Consider the following 24278-nt stretch of genomic DNA (forward strand, 5'->3'; position numbering starts at 1 on the left):
CGTAGTCTGGCTTTTTTATGGCAGTTTTGGAGCAGTGGCTTCTTCCTTGCTGAGCAGTCTTTCAGGTTATGTTGATATAGGACTTGTTTTACTGTGGATATAGATACTTTTGTACCGGTTTCCTCCAGCATCTTCACAAGGTCCTTTGCTGTTGTTCTGGGATTGATTCGCACTTTTCACACCAAAGTATGTTCATCTCTAGGAGACAGAACGAGTCTCCTTCCTGAGTGGCATGACGGCTGCGTGGTCCCATGGTGTTTATTCTGGCATACTATTGTTTGTACAGATGAACGTGGTACCTTCAGGTGTTTGGTAATTGCTCCCAAGGATGAATCAGACTTGTGGATGACATTTTTCTGAGGTCTTGGCTGATTTGTTTTGATTTTCCCATGATGTCAAGCAAAGAGGCACTGAGTTTGAAGGTAGGCCTTGAAATACATCCACAGGTACACCTCCAAATGTCTCGAATGATGTCAATAAGCCTATCAGAAGCTTCTAAAGTTATGACATCATTTTCTGGTATTTTCCAAGCTGTTTAAAGGCACAGTCAACTTAATGTATGTAAACTTCTGCCCCACTGGAATTATGATACAGTGAATTGTAAGTGAAATAATCTGTCTGTAAACAATTGTTAGAGTACAGGGCCCATATTTTTCAAGTGTCTCAGAGTAGGAGTGCTGATCTAGGATCAGGCCCTCCCGGTCCATAATAATCTGATTCATTATGATGTATTAAGGCAAACTGATTAGACATCAGCACTCCTACTTTGAGACGCTTGATGAATATGAGCCCAGAACAATCCCAGGACACTACAGGGTGGAATGGAACCTCTCCCACTGTACTATATGTACCATGACAAAGGTCACAGACACTGGGAAGACTATTGGGAAACATTTTTGTCTCAACTCTCAATGGGTGTGGGCTGCACAGAGGCCAAGTCGGGACCACACTGAAATAGTAACAATGTGTTTGATCAACTCTTACAAGACAGTTTGTTCACTCAAAGAGTAGCCATCATCCCATGATTTTTTTAGAGTTGATATGAACACATCAATAAGACCACTGCCAGGCTAGGAGCAATTACAGCTACATTATGAGGAGAGCTCCATTCCTGGGCATGAGGGACAGGCCTGAAGTAAGGACCCGACAAGGCAATCAATTAATTAACCGCTCGATCAAACAAAGATGTGGATGGTGTATGTGTGCGCACATGTCAAATCAACCAGTTTAAATGGATTTGGGCATGAATAAAGCATGCAAACACATGCTGACTTGCTGACAAACATGCACATTCTGTTTGAAGTTCAGCAAAATACATTTGCAAATTTAACATACACAGTGTACAAAACATTAGGAACACCTTCTCAATATTGAGTTGCACCCCCTTTTGCCCTCGGAACAGCCTCAATTCGTCAGGGACATGGACTCCAGGCACTTAAATCTTTTCTCTTGGCCATTCACCCTCTGAATGGCACACATACACAATCCATGTCACAGTTGAGTACTACAGTATGAGTCATAATACCCATAAAACCTAGTGGGGAAATGGTTCCAATCATTTTTCCCCCATTCATTTTTCCCATAGGGGATCTTAGAAACATGCTGTGTTTAATGTAGGCTTACCCTGGCGTGACATTTTGATAACTGTGTAAATCTCTCTAAGACAATGTGACTTTTCTCAATATATTCACCTGTATTTACCCCCAACAAATACAATGCTAATTATCTACTAATGTGGCTATCATCAATAACTACAAATGCCATGATGATCTGGATGGGACTGACGAATCAAGGCAAAGGTAAGAATCAGTCAGTCACCTGTTCCATGTACATGGCCCATTTTATTCGCCCCGGGGTAAAATAATTCATATGTCCCATGTGGCTCAGTTGGTAGAGCGTAGCACTTGCAACACCAGGGTTGTGGGTTTGGTTACAATTTCGGGACCAGTGCAAAAATGCATGATTTCACTCCTGTAAATTGCTCTGGATAAGAGTGTCTGCGAAAATGTAAATCTCTGGATTAATTATCTAAATGTAGTAAAGAATAAAATGTATTTAAATTGACATGTTTGAGAACTGTCTTGTGCAAGTTTTTAATTAGCACAATACCTGTTAGCAAAGGTGTCAGCTAGAGATGATGTGCAGGAGCTTGCAGGGATCTGTAGTTTTGCATGATGTCTACTTTGATGCTTATAAGCATTTTCAAATCTGAGAGTAAATGAAGCTAAATATGTTGATAAAAGTCACCTTGTCCAAGAAAGATTTACATGGTTATAAAAATGTCACGCCAGGGTAAGTATACACAAAGCACGACCCTTATTTTAAGTGTTTCTAAAATCCCCTATGGGAAAAATGTACTGTATGGTGGAAAAACAATTTGAACCATTTCCCTGTGACCTCTTTGTTTTATGGGTATTATGACACTTCCACTATTGTCTCAAGGCTTAAAAATCCTTCTTTAACCTGTCTCATCTTCATCTACACTGATTGAAGTGGATTTAAGTGACATCAATAAACTATCAAAGCTTTCACCTGGTCAGTCTATTCACGGAAAGAGCAGGTGTTCCTAAATGTTTTGTACACTATGTATATGGTTTATTGTTGATTAGCCAATCATTGTTATTTACGGTGTCCTACCTAGCTGAAATGGATCCATTAGAAGGCTGCATAATTATGTAGCCAACAGTGGTTAATTAAGACTCTAACAATGAAATATGTCATTTTAGACAGCGCCATAGGAGTCTACTGCCAAGTCTCACAGAAAACCCTGTTGGAAATCTGTCTGTTCCCTGCTAGTCTTTGAAGTATGAGGTGCGTTTGAAGTTGTTTGAAGCTGCTCCAGAGGTAACCCAGTAAGACCTGTGTGACACCAGCAGGCACCTGTTCCATGTATATGGACCATTTGATCCTCACCGGGGTGAAGTTTCCCCTCCCTCAATCCTAACCTTAACCATTAGTGGATAGAATGCTAATGATGTAAGAAATAACACAAAAAAAAAAAAAATGCTGCAAAGTTACTTAGTAGCTAGAAGCAGAGATGCCATGTCTGTCGGCGCCATCTTGACACTGGCCCAAGATCAGCATCTAGGGGCAACTTCTGCCTACACCGTTTGATCCACAACAGCACACTACACCAACACCTGGATGCAGAGAAACATAATTAAGAATAGTATACCTGATAGAAGTTCCATAAAACATAAGTCATAACAAAGTCATAACCAACCTACAAATCATAGCAAATCAAAAGTGTGATTTAATACAGGTTATTATGAAATGCTGCCTTTGTTCTAGGACATTGCAAATTTGTTTCAGTTTGTTGATTGTTTTGAGTTTGTTGCTCATGCCATGGGGGTCTGTATGTGCAGTATACAGTAGGTTAAAGGTCACAGTACCTTTAGGATAATGAGCTAGCTTTATTGTAACCACACACTCATAAAAACCTTTTTGACAAATGCTGCTTTGCAGAAACAGTTGAGCAAACAAATCTTTGTTACGTCCCAAATGTTACCCTACTCACTATATGGAGAACTACTATTCACCAGAGCCCTATGGGCCATAGTGCACTACTTTTGACCAGGGCTCATACCCAGAGCCCATACCCAAAAATGGAAAGAATATGGCACCACAATAAACCTGCCAAGAAATGGCAACCCACCAAAACTTACAGACCAGGCAAGGAGGGAATTAATCAGAGAGGCAACAAAGAGACCAAAGATAACCCTGAAGGAGCTGCAAAGCTCCACAGCGGAGCTTGGAGTATCTGTCCATAGAACCACTTTAATCCGTACACTCCACAGAGCTGGGCTTTATGGGAGAGTGGCAGGAAAAAAGCAATTGCTTAAAGAAAGGAATAAGCAAACACGTTTGGTGTTCGCCAAAAGGCATGTGGGAGACTCCCCAAACATATGGAAGAAGGTACTCTGGTCAGATGAGACTAAAATGGAGCTTTTTGGCCATCAAGGAAAATGCTATGTCTGGCGCAAACCCAACACCTCTCATCACACCGAGAACAACATCCCCACGGTGAAGCATGGTGGTGGCAGTATCATGCTGAGGGAATGGTTTTCCATCGGCAGGGACTGGGAAACTGGTCAGAATTGAAGGAAGGATGGATGGTGCTAAATACAGGGAAATACTTGAGGGAAACCTGTTTCAGTCTTCCAGAGATTTGAGACTGGGACAGAGGTTCACCTTCCAGCAGGACGATGACCCATTACCTCACTGCAGTTATACAACAGTAACTGTGTATGAAATGGCATCATATTCCCTATATAGTGCACTGCCCTATGGATCCTGGTCAAAAGTAGTGCACTATACAGTGAATAGGGTGCCATTTCCGACATAGCCATAGACAAATCACTACTCAACTTCTATCTTGTAAATAACAGTTCTATAATGTTGATTCTGTAAGGAATTCCATGGTGTTGTTTGTCTGGCAGCATCTCAGTAGCTTCTCAGGCCAAAAACTAGTATTCAATTTGTTAATGATACATTGGGATTGGTTTTGTTTTGTTCTTTAAGACGGAGCGTGGTGATTGTTTTGCATAGTTCAAATTTTTTTTCAAGCTGCCTCAATTTTCAGTGTTCTGCCACTATTGAGATGGGTGAATGGTACATTGAATGCATCTACAAAACATATTTCTGCTTGTATGTACAGTCATTTGAGACAAATATACCTTTTTGATGCTTTAGCTGCACAGAAGCTTATATTAAGTTAAAGAATTGAATTCATGTTAAAAATAAAACATTCCATGTGAAGAGTTGGCCCATTCAATGTAAATGTGTCGCAATTTAATCAAATTATCTGAAATATAGAAAATAGCTCAGAAAACAACATCACAATATTCCCACATAGCACATATTCGTAACACCCAAGAGGAATAATGAGAAAATACAAATGTTTAACCTCTACTGGGCAATTCTTCCACCAGAAGAAAATGTAACATGTTAGCCTATAAATCAGTATTATAGTCTCTGGGGGAGGCGGTAAACTGTGTATGGATTGTCCGTCCAGTACAGTTGGCCTTACAGATCCCATCTCCATAATTGAGCATGATTAACTAAATAAACAACACAGGAAAACATCCTTCACTGTAGAACTTGCTAGCTTAAACTCAGGTCCTAAAGATGACTAAACAGTGTTTAAACTGTTCACTTTTGTGAGGTGCGAGTCAGAGGCCTTTTGGTGCCTTTTGGAAAAATCCAAGCGGGCAGTCTTGCCTTTTACTGAGGAGTGGCTTCTGTCTGGCCACTCTATCATTAAGACCTGATGGGTGGAGTGCTGCAGAGATGGTTACCCTTCTGGAAAGTTTTTCCATCTCCACACAGAAACTCGGGAACTCTGTTAGAGTGACCATCGGGTTCTTGGTCACCTCCCTGACCAATGCCCTTCTCCCCGATTGCTCAGTTTGGCTTGCCGGCTGGCTGGCTCTAGGAACAGTCTTGGTGGTTCCAAAATTCTTCCGTTTAAGAATGATGGAGACCACTGTGTTCTTGGGGACCTTCAATGCTGCAGACATTTTTTGGTACCCTTCCCCAGATCTGTGCCTAGACACAATCCTGTCTCGGAGAACTATGGACAATTCCTCTGACCTCATGGCTTGTTTTTTTGCTCTGATATGCACTGTCAACTGTGGGACGTTATATAGAAAGGTGTGTACATTTCCAAATCATGTACAATCAATTGAATTTACCACAGGATTGACTTGTCATTTCAATAGGCATAGTCTACATACTAAAATCTGGGCAGTAGCCCAGACAATGTGTAGTAGGCAAGAGGTAACCTCAACGATTTAGTTTGCTTAGCTCAAATTAACAGACATTTATTCAACATGAATAGCAAGGTGATTTCGAGGTAAGAAGTGCTTGTGTTGCCCAATAGCCTGCTGGAAAAGGCTACTGAGGATGGGGGTTGTAATTTCAATCACTGAATTAAATATTAATAATATGTAGATATGCTTGTCAACAACAGCCAGTGTTTATTTTGTAGATTTTTTTTGTTTTACCTGTATCTGTCACGCCCTGACCTTAGAGAGCCTTTTTTATTTCTCTATTTGGTTAGGTCAGGGTGTGATTTGGGTGGGCATTCTAGTTTGTATATTTCTTTGTTGGCCGGGTATGGTTCCCAATCAGAGGCAGCTGTCTATCGTTGTCTCTGATTTGGAATCATACTTCGGAAGCCCTTTTTCCCACCTTCAGTTGTGGGATCTTGTCTTTGTTTGTTGCATGTTTTTGCACTACGAAGCTTTACGTTCATTGTGTTTATATTTTTTTTGGTGGAACATTAATAAAGAAAATGTACTCCTACCACGTTGCCCCTTGGTCCGGTCATTCTACAAATGAGGATCGTAACAGTATCCTAATCTGACTACTGTTACCGGCAATCTAATGTGTTCTAACAATTGATTGGCAATTGCGATAGAGCTTTGTTAATTTACAATTTAATCAACTAAAACATACCATTATTATTTACATAAAAACTACAATAAACTGAATTTATAGGCTATTTATTACATTTGTTTGCCAGCTCCAGGTAGGCTACACAAGTGGCACATTGATTTGTAATGACTCCAGTGATATCATGTTTATTGTATAAAATTGGTAGCCTACAATGGCGTATACATTAATAGGCTACTCGATTCTCCACATTTGTCAGTTTCATTGAGGACTTTTCCTCATAAAAAGAACCAGCGTGGGAGATCCATAACACATTTCCACACAGGCAGCCCCAGAGAGCCAAGAACTGAGCATGCATAAAGTAATTTGCTTGACACCATTTTCTTTAATCAAAGTCAACATTAGAATGCAGTTTAAACCACCACTGAGCAAATTTATGTAATGTACTCTAGTGTGCCCAAAGTCATTTTCCAGTGCTTTGTCTCCATTAATATTGATGTTCATATTTTCTAGCATATTAATGTTTTATGGAAAAAAAAAAGAGTTAGAAATAGTTGCCTCCATAATGATAATCTAAGTAGCCTACCTACAACTGGTCTAAAGTTGTCACCATGTGCACAAGCTGCTGCCTCTCGCTAATATGACTCAGTCAATAGCTGTATTGCTCTCTTAACACACATTTACATTATTTAACCTTTATTTAACTAGGCAAGTCAGTTAAGAACAAATTCTTATTTACAATGACGGTCTACCAAAAGGCCTCCTGCGAGGAAGGGGCCTGGGATTAAAAATAAATCAATTAAAATATAGGACAAAACACACATCACGACAGGAGAGACAACACACAACATAGCAAGTCAGCAACATATGACACAGCATGGTAGCTACACAGCATGACGACAACATGGTAGCAAATCAACATGGCAGCAGCACAACATGGTAGCAGCACAAAACATGGTACAAACATTATTGGGCACAGAGAACAGCACAAAGGGCAAGAAGGTAGAGACAACAATACATCCTGCAAAGCAGCTACAACTGTCAGTAAGTGTCCACGATTGAGTCTTTGAATGAAGAGATTGAGATAAAACTGTCCAGTTTGAGTGTTTGTTGCAGCTCGTTCCAGTCTCTAGCTGCAGCGAACTGAAAATATGAGCGACCCAGGGATGTGTGCACTTTGGGGACCTTTAACAGAATGTGACTAGCAGAACGGGTGTTGTATGTGGAGGATGAGGGCTGCAGTAGATATCTCAGATACGGGGGAGTGAGGCCTAAGAGGGTTTTATAAATAAGCAACCAGTGGGTCTTGCGACAGGTATACAGAGATGACCAGTTTACAGAGGAGTATAGCTGGTATAACTAAATAACTGTAACTCTAAATAACTGTAAATCAGTTTACATCTAAATGTTGTAAAACATATGATTAAATACAAAACTATTTGTGAAAAGAAAGCAAGGTTATTTTAGCCTTCTAAATGAGATACTACAACTGAGGACATTGTGACCTCTGGTGGACAACCAGAAACTCACACAACCAGAGACTTCAAACTACTCACCATAGATGGACAAGTGGTTTCAATAGAGCAGTGGTTCTTAACCTGGGTTCGATCGAACCCCAGGGGTTCGGTGAGTCGGTCTCAGGGGTTCGGCGGAGGTCAAGACAAACATCCGATTCATATGATTCGTGATGACACGCTCCGCTTGGCCATCATTGGCTGCAGGTGATCACGCTACATCGCTTGGCCTATCTGTGCTGCAGGGAATTTGGCGCGCTCAGTTTGTGACTATGGTGATGGTACGTCTTGTGATTTCTTTCTTAATATTTTAATCCCTTCATACTTACTATGTCGAGCAAAAAAAGAAAGTGGTCGGACGAATATGTACAATATGGATTTACATGTATAACCGAACGTGATGGGAGTCAGTGTCCTAACTGCATGATTTGCAATGCCAAGTTGAGCAATTCTAGTCTAGCACCTTCAAAACTAAGAGAACACTTCCTTAAGCTGCATGGAGATGGAAAATATAAGAACACAACGCTCGCTGAATTCAAGGTGAAGAGAGCCAGATTCGTTGAAAAGGCTACTCTGCCTGTTCTCGGCTTTGTACCCATCAACAAACCGATCCTCACAGCATCGTACGAAGTTGCTTACCTGATCGCAAAGCAGGGCAAACCACACACCATTGGTGAAACACTCATGAAACCAGCTGTGTTGAAGATGGCGAATATCATGCTGGGAAAAGAGGCCGAAGTTATCCCAAATTCCTCTTTCAAATGACACCATCAGCAACAGAATAGAGGACATGAGCAAAGACATCTTGGCTCAAGTAGTTGCAGATCTGATTTCAAGTCCGGCAAAATTCAGCCTTCAACTCGACGAGACCACAGACGTTTCCAATCTAAGCCAGCTTGCTGTATTCGTGCGCTATGTGAAAGACGACGTGATAAAGGAAGAATTTTTATTTTGTAAGCCTCTTACAACAACAACCAAGGCAGCCGATGTGAAGAAACTTGTGGATGACTTCTTCAAAGACAACAATCTTTCGTGGGATATGGTTTCTGCAGTTTGTTCGGACGGAGCTCCAGTCATGCTGGGAAGAAAGTCTGGTTTTGGTGCGCTAGTGAAAGCCAATGCACCACACATCATTGTTATGCATTGTATTCTGCACAGGCATGCGTTGGCAACAAAAACCTTTCCTCCAAACCTGGCAGAAGTATTAAAAATTGTAGTTGAATGCGTGAACTATGTGCGAACTAGTGCTCTGCGGCATCGCATCTTCAGTGAGCTGTGTAAAGAAATGGGCTCTGAATTCGAGGTACTTCTGTACCATTCTAATGTTAGGTGGTTATCCCGGGGACAGGTGCTGAATCGTGTTTTTGCCGTGCGTGTGGAATTAGCCCTGTTTTTGCAAGAGCACCAACATTGTCATGCAGATTGCTTCAAAAATTCTGAGTTCATTCTCATTTTAGCGTACATGGCCGATATCTTCGCAGCTCTCAATCATCTCAATCAAAAGATGCAGGGCGGTGGAGTCAACATCATCGAAGCTGAGGAAAACCTGAAGGCTTTTCAAAAAAAGCTACTGTTATGGAAACGACGAACAGAGAACAAACACTTTGCAAACTTTCCCCTGCTGGACGACTGTGTAAGTAAGATCGAAGATGTATCTGGAATCGAAGACATTTCTGTACCCACTGAACTGAAGCAAGCAATTGCCATGCACTTAGATGAGCTTGCAAAGTCTCTCGACGGATACTTCCCTACAAGAGAGTCATATCCAGCATGGGTGAGACAGCCGTTCACGTTTAGTGTTGAGACAACAGATGTCAATGATGAATACCTCGATGAAATCATTGAAATTCAGCAGAGCCAGGTTCAACAGCAACTTTTCAGAACAACAATGCTTTCAACGTTTTGGTGTCAACAAATGGTAACGTACCCTGTTATTGCTAAGAAAGCTCTGGAGATTTTCATACCGTTTGTTACAACATATCTTTGCGAGCAATCCTTTTCGAGGATGCTGGACATAAAAACGAAGAAAAGGAACAGACTTTGTTGTGAAAATGACATGAGTGGCACTTGCCAAGGTGAAGCCGCGCATTTCTGAACTGGTCTCTGAAAGGCAACAGCAGAAGTCACACTGATTTGCAGTAAATATTCATTATTATGTTTTTGTTTTTGTGTGAAAATGTTTTGATGATTTTGTTCTTTGAACACAGTGATGTTGATGCACGGTTCATTTTGTGTACCAGTCAAATATATACACATATGTTTTGAATTTGATTTTTTTTCCAATTAAGAAGGGTTCGGTGAATGCGCATATAAAACTGTTGGGGTTCAGTACCTCCAACAAGGTTAAGAACCACTGCAATAGAGAGAAGACAAAGTCATACAAGCGCAAATATATGTGTTGCATTTATTTTCAAATCAGCGGTTGTTCATGTACAAAGTACACATTTTTCATAAGCATAGCTTCCACATGTATGTACCAGCCCAATCTCTTTATCTTACCCCTCCCCTTCCATTGTGTAACAAGTCATCATATCGGGTTAGTCCACTAGGGACTTGTGATTGTATTATGTTAGTAATCAATTCAACGTATACCGTGTGTGTGTTTATGTATTTCTGTGTGGTTATTTAGTTAGTAAATAAATAAATAAGTCAATTAGTGTATTGCTGAATCATCATTTCGACTAGGGTTCATGCAAATATCCAATAATTTTGCAACGTTCAGAAAGAGAATGATGAGGTAATAATGATTAATGGATGACTGGTACGATAACGATATATTCTGAAATGTGACGACCCTCCCACTCTGTCTGCCGAATTATCTCTCTTTGCTCGTTTTCCTTAACTTCTTGATGCACCCATCCCGTTAGCAGGATCATTTTCGTCAACCACCGCTGAATTGCAGAGCGCCAAATACAAATTAAATTACAAAAAATATTACATTTTCAAGAAATCACAAGTGCAATATAGCAAAGCACAGCTTAGCTTGTTGTTAATCCACCTGGAGTGTCAGCTTTCAATAAAGCATTTCGGCGAAAGCATACCAAGCGTTTATGTAAGTAGACAAAATATTACAAACAGCTAGCAGCCAAGTAAATTGGTCACGAAAGTCAGAAAAGCAATAAATTAAATCGCTTACCTTTGATGATCTTCGGATGTTTGCACTCACGAGACTCCCAGTTACACAAATGTTCCTTTTGTTCCATAAAGATTATTTAAAAAAATCCCAAATACCTCCATTTGGTTGGCGCGTTATGTTCAGAAATCCACAGGCTCGAGCGGTCACGACATCGCAGACGAAAATTCCAAATAGTATCCGTAATGTTCGTAGAAACATTTCAAACGTTTTTTATAAATCAATCCTCGGGTTGTTTTTACAAAATATAATCGATAATATATCAACCGGGAATGTAGCTTTTTTTTAGAGAGAGAGAGAAAATGGCTACACCAAGCTGTTGCGCATACAAAACGCTGCTGGCACCCAGCCATATGATCTTTCTCGCTATGTCTAAAGACTGTTCACACCATGGGGAATCTGGTTGATATCCCTTTAAATGGAGTGAAGACAGGCTATGGAACATGGAGCTTTCAAAATAGAAGCCACTTCCTGGTTTGATTTTCCTCAGGTTTGCCCCTGCAATATCCGTTCTGTTATACACAGACAATATTTTGACAGTTTTGGAAACTTTAGAGTGTATTCTATCCTAAGCTGACAATTATATGCATATTCTAGATTCTGAGCCTGAGAAATAGGCAGTTTAATTTGGGTATGTTTTTCATTCAAACATCAAAATACTGCCCCCTACACTCAAGAGGTTTTTAATAGGGTGTCGGTAAGTGGAGCCGAGAGGGTCATCAGCGAAATGGGACACACCTGGGCTCGGCTGTTTTTGTTTGTTTGCGTTGGCACCTTTCAACACCCCTCATTATCACATTTATGCATGCAACCACTCACTCACACTAATGATTACTGACTACACACACCATTGTTAATTGTATTTAGTTTACTTTAGTTAATAAATATATTTTGTTAGAACCGATTTGGACATATTTGTATAGAAGATTGAACAAACGGAGTTCCATGTATATTTGTGTAAATATATTAAATATTAATGTACATGATGAAATATTAGGTACCTTGATTTATATTTACCTGATTGAGATATATTCATTTGTTAGTGTAATTCAGTGTTTGCTGCCCCCCCTCCCCTCTTGCCCATTCATTGGATTGTGGTAAGTGTGTTAGGATAAAGGCAGGAAGATGAGGCCTTCGGGGGAGGGAGTCCTTGCTAGATGCGGGAGCGGTATAGTTTTTTGACCATACAGACAGGTCATAATATGCATATCCATATCAAGTATTCTATGCTTTAAGTTGATTGGAGAATCATTTATTTGTTAGATATAAGAAGAATAAACATTTTTGTTGCACCATATCCCTGGATGTCATTGAATGTTTGGCCGTTAGGAAACCTTGAGTATGGACTGTATGTGTACCAAACAACCCCGATTGAGGCTTGGGCAGCGGCTATGGTAAAGAGGAAAGGAAGCCACTACATATTTTGTTATTCCTTATCTACATGTCGTCTCCCTTTTTGTTATGGGCTTCGAGCCGGTTCGTGACCGATATATTCCTGAGTTAATTTGGGAAACGGAAACTCATTAACTTTTCCGTGGTGCCAAGTTACAATGAGTTAATTGTTACATGATTAATTTAATCACTTAATAATTAAACATAGTTCATTGATTTGAAAAAATAGCCATCATCACATTAATGACAGTCACGTCATGACACCGGGGAGGGGCCAGCTGAGTACAAGACGGTCATCTGCATATAAATGGATGAGAGAGCTTCCTACTATATGAGCTATGTTGTTGATGTAAATTGAGAAGAGCGTGGGGCCTAGGATCGAGCCTTGGGGTACTCCCTTGGTGAAAGGCAGTGGCTGAGACAGCAGATGTTCTGACTTAATACAGTGCACTCTTTGAGAGAGGTAGTTAGCAAACCAGGCCAAAGACCCCTCAGAGACACCAATACTCCTTAGCCGGCCCACAAGAATGAAATGGTCTACCGTATAAAAAGCATTGACCAAGTCCATAAAAATAGCAGAACAACATTGCTTAGAATCAAGGGTAATGGTGACATTGAGGACCTTTAAGGTTGCAGTGACACATCCATAACCTGAGCGTAAACCAGATTGCATACCAGAGAGAATACTATAGACTTCAAGAAAGGCAGTCAGTTGATTATTGACAAGTTCAACACTTTTGATAAACAGGGCAAAATAGAAATAGGCTTATAGTTCAAAATGGCGCCGGAAGAAATGGCAGCAGTTTTACGGACGCCCAACCAATTGGGCTATTATGTGTTTTTTTCGCATTATTTGTAACTTATTTTGTACATAATGTTTCCGCAACCATATCATATGGCAAAAAAAAGAGCTTCTGGATATCAGGACAGCGATCACTCACCTCAGATTAGACAAAAAAAATTCTTCAACAAACAAGACGCACAAGACATTCTCCAAACACCCGGCAGGGCTGACATGTACGTTTTTTGCAAGAGGAAGTGACGCAGGTACAGAGGACAAAAAGCCAGATGCCTAGTCAGGACCCGAAAAATGTGAGTGTGAAAGCTGCCGTTACCGTCAATACTACTTGTCAACGTGCAATCATTAGACAATAAACTAGACGAGGTACGATCACGAATATCCTACCAGCAGGACATCAAAAACTGTAATATCCTATGTTTCACAGAATCGCGGCTGAATGACGACATGTATATTCAGCTAGCGGGATACACGCTGCACCGGCAAGATAGAACAGCACGAGGGGGGGGGGGGGGGGGCGGTCTGTGAATATTTGTAAACAAAATCTATTTGTGCACAAAATCTAAGGAAGTCTCTAGATTTTGCTCGCCTGAAGTAGAGTATATTGTGATAAATTGCAGGCCACACTACTTGCCTAGAGAGTTTCAGCTATACTTTCCGTGGCTGTTTATTTACCACCACAGACAGATGCCGGCACTACAACCGCACTCAGTCAGCTGTATAAGGAAATAAGCAAACAGGGCCAGGCCCAGAGGCGGCGCTCCTAGTAGCCAGGTGACTGTGTGATCACGTAGCCGACATGAGTAAGGCTGCGGGGCCAGACGGATTACCAGGATGTCTGCTCTGGGCATGTGCTGACCAACTGGCAGGTGTCTTCAATTACATTTTCAACATGTCCCTGTCCCTGATTAAGTCTGTAATACCAACATGATTCAAGCAGACCACCATAGTCCCTGTGCCCAAGAACAAAGGCAACCTGCCTAAATGACTACAGACCCGTAGCACTCACGTCCGTAGCCATGAAGTGCTTTGAAAGGTTGGTAATGGCTCACATCAACCCCATTATCCCAGAAACCCTAGACCCAATCCAATTTGCATACCGCCCAAACAGATCCACAGATGATGCGATCGCTGTTGCACTCCACACTGCCCTTTCCCACCTGGACAAAAGGAACACTTATGTGAGAATAATATTCATTGACTAGAGCTCAGTGTTCAACACCATAGTACCCTCAAAGCTCATCACTAAACTAAGGATCCTGGGACTAAACACGTCCCTCTGCAACTGGATCCTGGACTTCCTGACGGGGCGCTTTCCCAGGTGGCGAGGGTAGGTAGCAACACATCTGCCATGCTGATCCTCAACACTGGAGCTCCCCAGGGGTGCGTGCTCAGTCCCCTCCTGTACTTCCTGTTCACCCACGACTGCATGGCCAGGCACGACTCCAACACCATCATTAAGTTTGCTGATGACACAACAGTGGTAGGCCTGATCACCGACAACGACGAAACAGCCTATAGGGAGGAAGTCAGAGACCTGGCCGGGTGGTGCCAGATTAACAACCTATCCCTTAACGTAACCAAGACTAAGGAGATTATTGTGGACTACAGGAAAAGGAGGGCCGAGCACGCCCCCATTCTCATCGACGCGGCTAGAGTGGAGCAAATTGAGAGCTTCAGGTTCCTTGGTGTCCACATCAACAACAAACTAGAATGGTCCAAACACACACACCAAGACAGTCGTGAAGAGGTCACGACAAAGCCTATTCTCTCAGGAAACTAAAAAAAAATGGCATGGGTCCTGAGATCCTCAAAAGGTTCTACAGCTGCAACATTGAGAGCATCCTGACTGGTTGAATCACTGCCTGGTACGGCAACTAACTGCTCGGCCTCTGACCGCAAGGCACTACAGAGGGTAGTGCGTACGGCCCAGTACATCACTGGGGCTAAATTGCCTGTCCTCCAGGACCTCTACACCAGGCTGTGTCAGAGAAAGGCCCTAAAAATGGTCAAACCCCAGCCACCCCAGTCAGACTGTTCTCTCTACTACCGCATGGCAAGCGGTACCGGAGTGCCAAATCTAGGACAAAAAGGCTTCTCAACAGTTTTTACCCCCAAGCCATAAGACTCCTGAACAGGTAATCAAATGGCTGCCCAGACTATTTGCATTGTGGGCCCCCCCCAACCCCTCTTTTTACACTACTGCTACCCTCTGTTCATCATATATACAGTCACTTTAACCATATCTACATGTACATACTACCTCAATCAGCCTGACTAACCGGTGTCTGTATGTAGCCTCGCTAATTTTATAGCCTTGCTACGGTATATTGCCTGTCTTTTTACTGTTGTCTTATTTCTTTACCTATCTATTGTTCACCTAACACTTTTTTTGCACTATTGGTTAGAGCCTTTAAGTAAGCAGTTCACTGTAAGGTCTACACCAGTTGTATTCAGCGCACGTGACAAATAAACTTTGATTTGATTAACAGTTAGGATCAGCTTGATCTCCCCTTTAAATAAAGGTCAAACCATGGCTGCCTTCCAAGCAATGGGAACCTCTCCAGAGAGGAGAGATAGGTTTAAAAAGTCAGAGAGACTTGGAATTGATAGGGGCTCCCCTTTAGCACCTCGGACTCAGTGCCCGCCTGCAGGGAGAAACTTTGTATCGGGGCAGGGGAAAAAAGCGGTATTGGGGCTAGTCACATTAGAAGGGGTGGGAGATAAGGAAATTTTGGACGGGCAAGGAGGCATGGCTGAGTTGAATAGTTATCCTGACGTAACTAAGTGGTGATTAAATAGCTCAGCCATGTGCTTCTTGTCAGTAACAACCACATCAACATTAAGGGACATGGGCAGCTGTGAGGAGGGTTTATTCTCCAGATCTTTAAATGTTTTGTTGAACACTTCTTTGCGTTAAGACTCAAAGAGAGAGAACTGCTCCTTAAAGTAACTAACTTTGGCCTTCTAGATCGCCTGCGTGCACTTATTTCTCATTTGCCTGAATGAGAGCCAGTCAGTCCAAGTGTGCCGAGCCTTTTGCCTGATGGAATTCTTGAGGTAGAGTAACTCAGCAAGATCATTTGTCGAACCAGGGGCTGAACCTGTTTTAATTCTCATTTTCTTTATGGGGGCCTGTTTGGTAACAATACCCCTGAAAAGTAAAAAAAAAAAAAAAGGTCTAAGCGTCTTCGACAGAGGGGTTCAAGCTGATTCTATACCACTTTACATTTCATGAAGGAAGGCTTGCTCATTAAAGTTTTTTTAGCAAGCATATACGACAAATCAGGACAGGTCGTTTCACTGAGCAGCCATTACAAACACAGGCTGTAAAACAGTGATCACTAAGGTCATTACAGAAAACACCAGACTGATACCTATCAGGATTATTTGTGAGGATAACATCAAGGAGAGTAGCCTTTTCTGGGTTGGAATCATACCTTGTGGGATTGGTAATAATCTGAGAAAGATTTAGGGAGTCCCATTGCTTTAGGAGTTAGTCAGGGTGTTTAAGCATGTCCCAGTTTAGGTCACCTAGCAGGATAAATTCAGACTTAGTCTAAGGGGCCAGGAGAGAACTTAGGGCAGGTAGGGTACAGGCCGGTGCTAATGAAGAAAAATAGCACCCAGCAACATCAAAGAGCTAATTGAAAGTGTAATGCTTAAATCTATCAAATCAAATTGTTATGGGACAGACTTGATGGAGACAACTAAGCACTGAAGGAGATCCTAGGTAAAGATCGCCATTTCCCAACCTTTGGAAGATCCGTCTTGCCGAAAAAGGTTATAACCAGAAAGGTAACATCAGTATTCAAAACACTTCCTTAACCACGTCTCAGTAATGACCAACACATCTGGATTGGAGCTGTGAACCTACGCTTTCAATTGATCAATTTTAGGTAATAAGCTTCTAGTGTTAACGTGCAGAAAACCCTGGCTTTTACAAGAGCAGAAATCAATGAAGCAGATATCAGAGCACAAGTCAGTATTAGGGCTAGCAACAGTAGATGGGCCAGGGTGTACATGCACATTTCCAGATATCATTAGCTGTAATACAATCAATACAAACCAGAGGACAGGGAGAGCTCTGCAGTGTTGATTTATGACATTGGAATGTGCGTTAGATGGCAACAAGATCATATTGTACAGCAATTTCATCAGGTAACATGAATACAAAGCCAGCGAGAGGTGGACTAGAATAGGATGGGAGGCCAAAAGTCTGTGTAACCAATAGAGTCAGAGTTCCGAGTGTGGGAACAAACATAGTCTGTCCCACGGTTGGGTAAACAAGAAAGTTCAGTCAACAAAGCATGCAGGAGTTATGAGGCAAATAGCAAAAGGCACAAGAAAATAAAATATTTGACGACTTGGGACTAGCCATTGTAAGTTCAGAGTCACTTGCCACAACAGTGCATGTGTGCTGGAGGCAAGAGAAAGCTCAGGAGAAAGGGGGGAGTGTGGTGGGGGTACCTGTACCGAATAGGGGGAGACAGGCCAGGGCAGACGGTGAACAGGTATATGGGGTGATAAGTGTCAGAATTACACATCGTGAAGCTACTGATACTTCTCACCAAGTCACCTAACGTCTTTCTAGCGCCATAAAATACTGCCATGAATTAACATGGACTGTCAATGGAGAGAAGTTTTTTTCTAAGGCGTCAAACTGACGACGCATTTACGCCACGTGACATGTCATGTCATGTAGACGTAGTGTTCACGTCATGTAATGTGGCACTGACACGTCACATGTCATATACAGCAGGTGATAGGGGGAGTACTCTGGAGGCCTGGATGCTGCTTTTGTGTGCAAAGATAATTACCTTCAGATTGTCCTCCCACAATTCCTGATACCCGTCAAGGGACTTGCCTGTGGCAGTCCAGTTGGTCCATTCATCCAAACATCTACGTATTCATAGTATATATGAACTCACTGTACTATCAGTGTCAATTACTGGAGGCCTATGTGAAATAATGCTACAACCATTACATTATTAACCACTAATATATAAGCTAACATTGACCTGAAACCAACTAGCCTAGAGCTAACTAGTGCTTAGACAAACTAAATTTGGTTAGCATCAAGCTAGAGAATTGTTAAAAGCTATTTTCGTACAAATATTCACACTAACCAATTTTATCGTGACATCACATATTACCTTAAGTAAACTGAGCCATTGTTCATACAAAATAAAACAAATTGGATCTAAAACATTGTTGAAAAAAGTACAGAATGTTCGGATGCCATCTTAATCCCTTCTATTACATGTAAACCATTAGCAACCTAGCCAAACTCCATTACTTACAATGGGGAAAATACCAACCTGTTTTTATCTTGATTAAAACTCCCTTCAATTGCCTTCAAACATCACTAAACTCAGACTACGTAATAAACCATGTTACCTCAATATTTTGAGAGTCATATTGCAGTTTTGCACATTACATACCTGAATTAATAGGGTAAAATGATGAGGCGGAGCAGCGTTAAGTTGTCAGTAGTAGACATTCTCCAAGAACTCACTAACACACTCCATTGACATCACAGCTCCCCCTAGCGGCAGTAATCATTTACACACATTCAATGTAAATACCTGGGAGGCCTAGAAAATGATACAATGGATGGCTCCATGAAATAAACAAAATAAAACATAAAAAATATTACCATAAATATTTGTGTGTCACATGGCATATGCTTGGGTACCACCTTGATATCACTGATCTGCTTGCCTCAATAAATGAATGCTAGAACATTGGTAGCCACGATTAGTTATTTGTATCTAGTCTCATAATAATTGCAAAATGCTGCAAGTTAGACACGTTATCCTTCGGTTGCATGTGAGCACATATTTTGTCAGTCCTGTCAATGTTGAGTGAAAACACATGCCTCAGCACACATACAAAGTCACTTTGCTTGCTTGCAAATGTGTGCAAAATGTGGGGATGTTTCATAGTATTTCTGATTATCTTAACTCCCCACCACCAAAGAACTTGTTTTTGTTACAGAAAAGCACCACTGCAATAGGCCTACACTCAGATAAAAAGGTGCCATCTACAACCTAAAAGTATTATTCCGATGCCCCCATAGGGTAACCTTTTTTTGTTCCAGGTAGAACACTTTTGGGCTCCACTCCACAGGAGGGTTCCACATGGAACCAAAAATGGTTCTCCTTTGGTGACAGCCAAATAACCCTGTTTGAACCCCTTTCTCAAAGAGGGTACTCGACAAGTTTATCCTGTTCAGCTCACACCATTTCATTCTGTACTCAAACATCTGCCTGGGATTTTAGATAACATGCAACATAGTACCACCACCTTTGAAGGTTTTCGTCTGTTCAGACTTAAATAGCAGTGTTCCAAGAACCTCCACCAGGGGTGAACGGCAATGAGATGGGCACAGAGGTATGCATGTACAGTGCTTTTCAGTGTGGCGCAAATTAATTGAACAGGAGAAGAGGATGTGGTTGCTTATGGAGGGAGAGCAGTGTGGGTGGTGGGTAGAACAGCTACATTGACGTTGATTGGTTGCTCTGGCTCATCACTTCTTGACTAAAAGAAAGATTTAGAAATGAGTTTGACCTTGCCATAGTTCAACTGCTGAAAAGCCTTCATTAAAAATTATTATGGCTTGGGGGCAGTATTCAGTAGCTTGGAGGAATAAGGTGCCCAGAGTAAACCGCCTGCTACTCAGGCCCAGAAGCTAAGATATGCATATTATTAGTATATTTGGATTTTTAAAAACACTCTGAAGTTTCTAAAACTGTTTGAATGATGTCTGTGAGTATAACAGAACTCATATGGCAGGTGAAAACCTGAAAAGAATCCAACCAGGAAGTGGGAAATCTGAGGTTTGTAGTTTTTCAACTCTTTGCCTATCCAAGATAGTGTAAATTTGGTCCGATTGCACTTCCTAAGGCTTCCACAAGATGTCGACAGTATTTAGAACCTTGTTTGAGTCTTCTACTGTGAAGGAGGAGAGAATGAGAGCTGATTGAGTAAGAGGTCTGGTAGAAGGCCATGAGCTCAGTCAGGCGCGCTCCCGTGAAAGGTAGCTGCATTCCATTGCATTTCTAAAGACAAAGGAATTCTCCGGTTGAAACATTATTGAAGATTTATGTTAAAAACGTCCTAAAGATTAATTCTATACATTGTTTGACATGTTTCTACGAACTGTATTGGAATTTGACTTTTTGTCTGGCCTGCACGTCATTTATTTGGATTTGTGAACTAAAAGGTGCGAACAAAAAGGAGGTATTTGGACATAAATGATGGACTATTGAACAAAACAAACATTTATTGTGGAACTGGGATTCCTGAGAGTGCATTCTGATGAAGATCAAAGGTAAGTGAATATTTATAATGCTATTTCAGAATTCTGTTGACTCCACAACATGGCGGATATCTGTATGGCTTGTTTTGGTCTCTAAACTCTGTACTCAGATTATAGCATGGTGTGCTTTTTCCGGTAAAGCTTTTTTGAAATTTGACACAGCGGTTGCATTAAGGAGAATTTTATCTAAAGTTCCATGCATTACACTTGTATCTTTTCTCAATGTTTATTATGAGTATTTCTGTAAATTGATGTGGCTCTCTGCAAAATCACTAGATGTTTTGGAAACAAAACATTACTGAACGTAACGTGCCAATGTAAACTAAGATTTTTGGATATAAATATGAACTTTATCGAACAAAACATACATGTATTATGTAACATGAAGCCCTATGAGTGTCATCTGATGAAGATCATCTAAGATTAGTGATTCATTTTTTCTATATTTCTGCTTTTTGTGACTCCTCTCTTTGGCTGTAAAAATGATTGTGCTTTTCTGTGATTAGGTACTGACCTAACATAATCTGATGGTGTGCTTTCGTCGTAAACCCTTTTTGAAATCGGACACTGTGGTGGGATTAACAAGTTTCTTTAAAATGGTGTAAAATACTTGTATGTTTGAGGAATTTTAATTGAGATTTCTGTTGTTTGAATTTGGCGCCCTGCACTTTCACTGGCTGTTGTCATATCGATCCCGTTAACGGGATCTCAGCCTTAAGAAGTGTTAACATACTCCCGGAGATAGCAAGACATTCAGTATTCATTGAATGAAGTAGCGTACCCATCCACATTTACAATTTCATTCATCAATTAGATAAATAATACTAGCACATTGTTACATTATTGTAGAATAGGCTACTCCTGTATCCACACTATATTAGGATACCGTTATGATTTCATTGGTCTTGTCAGACATGATTTTAAGCTCTTCGATCGAAGTTGTACGTTGTTAAGCTCTTCGATCGAAGTTGTACGTCGTACCTCGTTCCCTTCTTCAGTGAAAAGTAGTTATGCATCCCCCATTCAATTCAGTTTGAATGTGAATGTGTAGGACTAGTGAGTGGAAAAATAAACCCATAACTCCAGCACACAATGGCATGTAGGGGTAGTCTATTACAATGTAAAATATCTATATATCCTATAGCACCACGTGTATATTTTCATTTACAATATAATTCATCTATGAAAGAAATACAAGCACATCAAATTACATTATTGTAAACTAGCCTACTCCCCTATCGACACAGTAAATAATATTGCCTACATGCTTTATGAGTGTGCTCCCGAGTGGCGCAGTGGTCTAAGGCACTGCATCTCAGTGCTAGAGGCATCACTATAGACACCCTGGTTCGAATCAAGGCTGTATCACAACTGGACGTGATTGAGAGTCCCATAGGGCGGTGCACAATTGTCCCAGTGTCGTCTGGGTTTGGCTGGTGTAGAATTTAAGTTAAGGAATTTTTCTTAACTGACTTGCCTAGTTAAATAAAAAAAACAATTCAACAAAAAGTAATTATTTTCAAATAAACCAAATTTGCCTTATCACACAGTCGGCCTAAATACTTCCTAACGATATCACAACTTAAATATAGCCTACTTACTCCTCAATCGGATCAAGGACATCTTGGTAATTATTTTCATAGTTCCCTTAGAAACTATCTGGGGCAGACACTCTCGAAAATTGTGTCTGTCACTTGAAGAAAAAAAAAAGTCTGTGTCTCCGCCAAGCTCTCAAATACCGTGCCCGTCCCTCGCTCTATGAACAGTCACTGTTATCCTGATTCCTTGGGATGTCACTACCCTGAACCCTAACTATAACCCTTAACAGTATAACTTAACCATTTTATATTTATACTTAATTGAGGTAGGGACATCAAGGATTCGGAATAGCACAGACACTGAAAGCCATGGACACAACTCTTATTGGTTGTCTGGTGTAGGCTACTGGGAACTGGAAACACAGTCTGTGATTGGCTAACAACATTTAGATCTGTATACAGCGAGATAAGATACCATACCATTCCATGAGGTGTTAAGGGAAAGACAGATTACCTATTAGACTGGACATATTTTCACTGCAATTGGCGATAACAGGAAATACACAAGCCTAAGGCTACACTATAGCTCAAGGTGGCTACTTCGGAATGTTGTCTTGCACAGTTTCTAACATTTATGGTTGCGATTTAATTCATATAAACTAACACGCAGACGTTAGTAAGGCTTTGGTGTCATGTCAGTCAGATGTTCAATGGTAGACGACAGCCACGCGGTGGTATGGTTGCCTAGGCTTAATTCTGGCATGTATCACCCCCCACTCATTCAACAACAGCCTGCCTCACAGTCAGCAGGTCACAGTGAAATAAATATTTAAGACAAATGCCATGGCTGCCGCGGTGTAACTTTCAAAGTAGCCTAATTTTCAGGAAAACAGCGAACATGGCAACACTGAGCACATTCACTAATTTGTTTGTAAACAATTAACAGGCTAGTTAACTACCACATGTTCTTGTCAAACTGTCAGAGTAACTAGCAAGCAACAAGATACGCCAAATACAGCCACCGGTCTAAAACTGGTGGCAAATGTATCATATTTGACCATACAGACAAGTCACATGGCCAGGAATCAGATTTGTAGGTCGTTTGAAATGTGACGCGAAATATCAGATTCCATGCGCTTTTTGGCTGTTCAGGCTGCAGGGAAAAAGAACAGATTCAAATATGCAAATAAATAGGATTTGAGTTACTTCAAACTGCCAATGTGAACACGGCTTTAACACAGCCTTCTAGTCCTACCTCGCCTTACCTTCCAAAACAGTTTCTGCAGTTGACAGAGTATAGCCAAATTGAGGTCCTCTGAGCACTGCAATTGGTGGGTTATAAGAAAACTATACTGAACATTTACAACTAGGGGTGCTCTTGAGCTGAAAATGATCCCCTAAATAGACATAAAAAGTACTTGACAGACATTTGATAGAAAGGGGCACACATCTCCACACCCATTCGAAAAAAGAGACTGAATATGATTTAAGATATCAATATATAATATGTAAATAAACCATACAGCCAACGAGTCAACATTTCTGAAAAAAAGCAATTAAACTTCCATGAATGCATCTTTAAGGACATGCCTCACCACTTTTTCCAGAGTTTTATGTGGATACGCCTGCATTAGTCATAAAGCTAATAATTTTACATTTATTTGAACAATATTTCACACCACAATGATGTCCTCTCCCTTTCGCCGACAGAAAACAAGTACGCCTACCATACCAGGTAAAAACCTTTTTATTATGACAAATGTACAAGATCGTATTCATGAAAGAAAATACAGGACAGTTAACAAAAAGGTCTTGAAGAGGAACCGAAAACATAGGCAACCACTCGAGGGGCTTATATTCATACACCAGACCTGTAGTGGCATCCTCAGTCCTCCATATCTACCCGTAATAGACAATAATGAACAAACACTTTTGAATCATTGGCACCAACCTCCAGGCAGAGGACAGCCTGTAGTGGCTGACTGACACTGCCCCTCTCAACTACTGTCTTTCTACCATTGATTAAAAAAATGCCCACTAACTATGTCAAACTCATGCATACAGCTAAGAAACTTCATATCTTGGGAACATCATATCAGAATTCGTACACTTCTTCATCGCAAAACAATGGTAAACCAACCCTAGTAATTTTTTTGTCAAATTCCCACAATTTAACTGCCAG

At 41.0% G+C, this 24278-nt stretch overlaps 1 protein-coding gene across 3 annotated transcripts in view; it reads right to left on the reverse strand.

Annotated features, from left to right (window-relative positions):
* LOC124000162 (glycerophosphodiester phosphodiesterase domain-containing protein 5-like) overlaps positions 1 to 24278 on the reverse strand; it is a 52943-nt gene that overhangs the window by 24810 nt on the left and 3855 nt on the right. The window contains exons 1-2 of one of the 3 annotated variants that reach the window (XM_046306345.1): positions 23362 to 23376; positions 3019 to 3140 (exon numbers count right to left, since the gene is read on the reverse strand). The exons of 1 other annotated variant lie outside the window; for it this stretch is intronic. The gene's annotated coding sequence lies outside the window, so the exon portion shown is untranslated. Of the gene's footprint in view, positions 1 to 3018; positions 3141 to 23361; positions 23402 to 24278 lie in introns of those variants that run through there. One more of the 3 variants, XM_046306348.1, reaches the window with a different exon arrangement.

Source organism: Oncorhynchus gorbuscha, linkage group LG16 (genome assembly GCF_021184085.1).
Source record: "Oncorhynchus gorbuscha isolate QuinsamMale2020 ecotype Even-year linkage group LG16, OgorEven_v1.0, whole genome shotgun sequence".
Classification (NCBI taxonomy): Eukaryota; Metazoa; Chordata; class Actinopteri; order Salmoniformes; family Salmonidae; genus Oncorhynchus; species Oncorhynchus gorbuscha.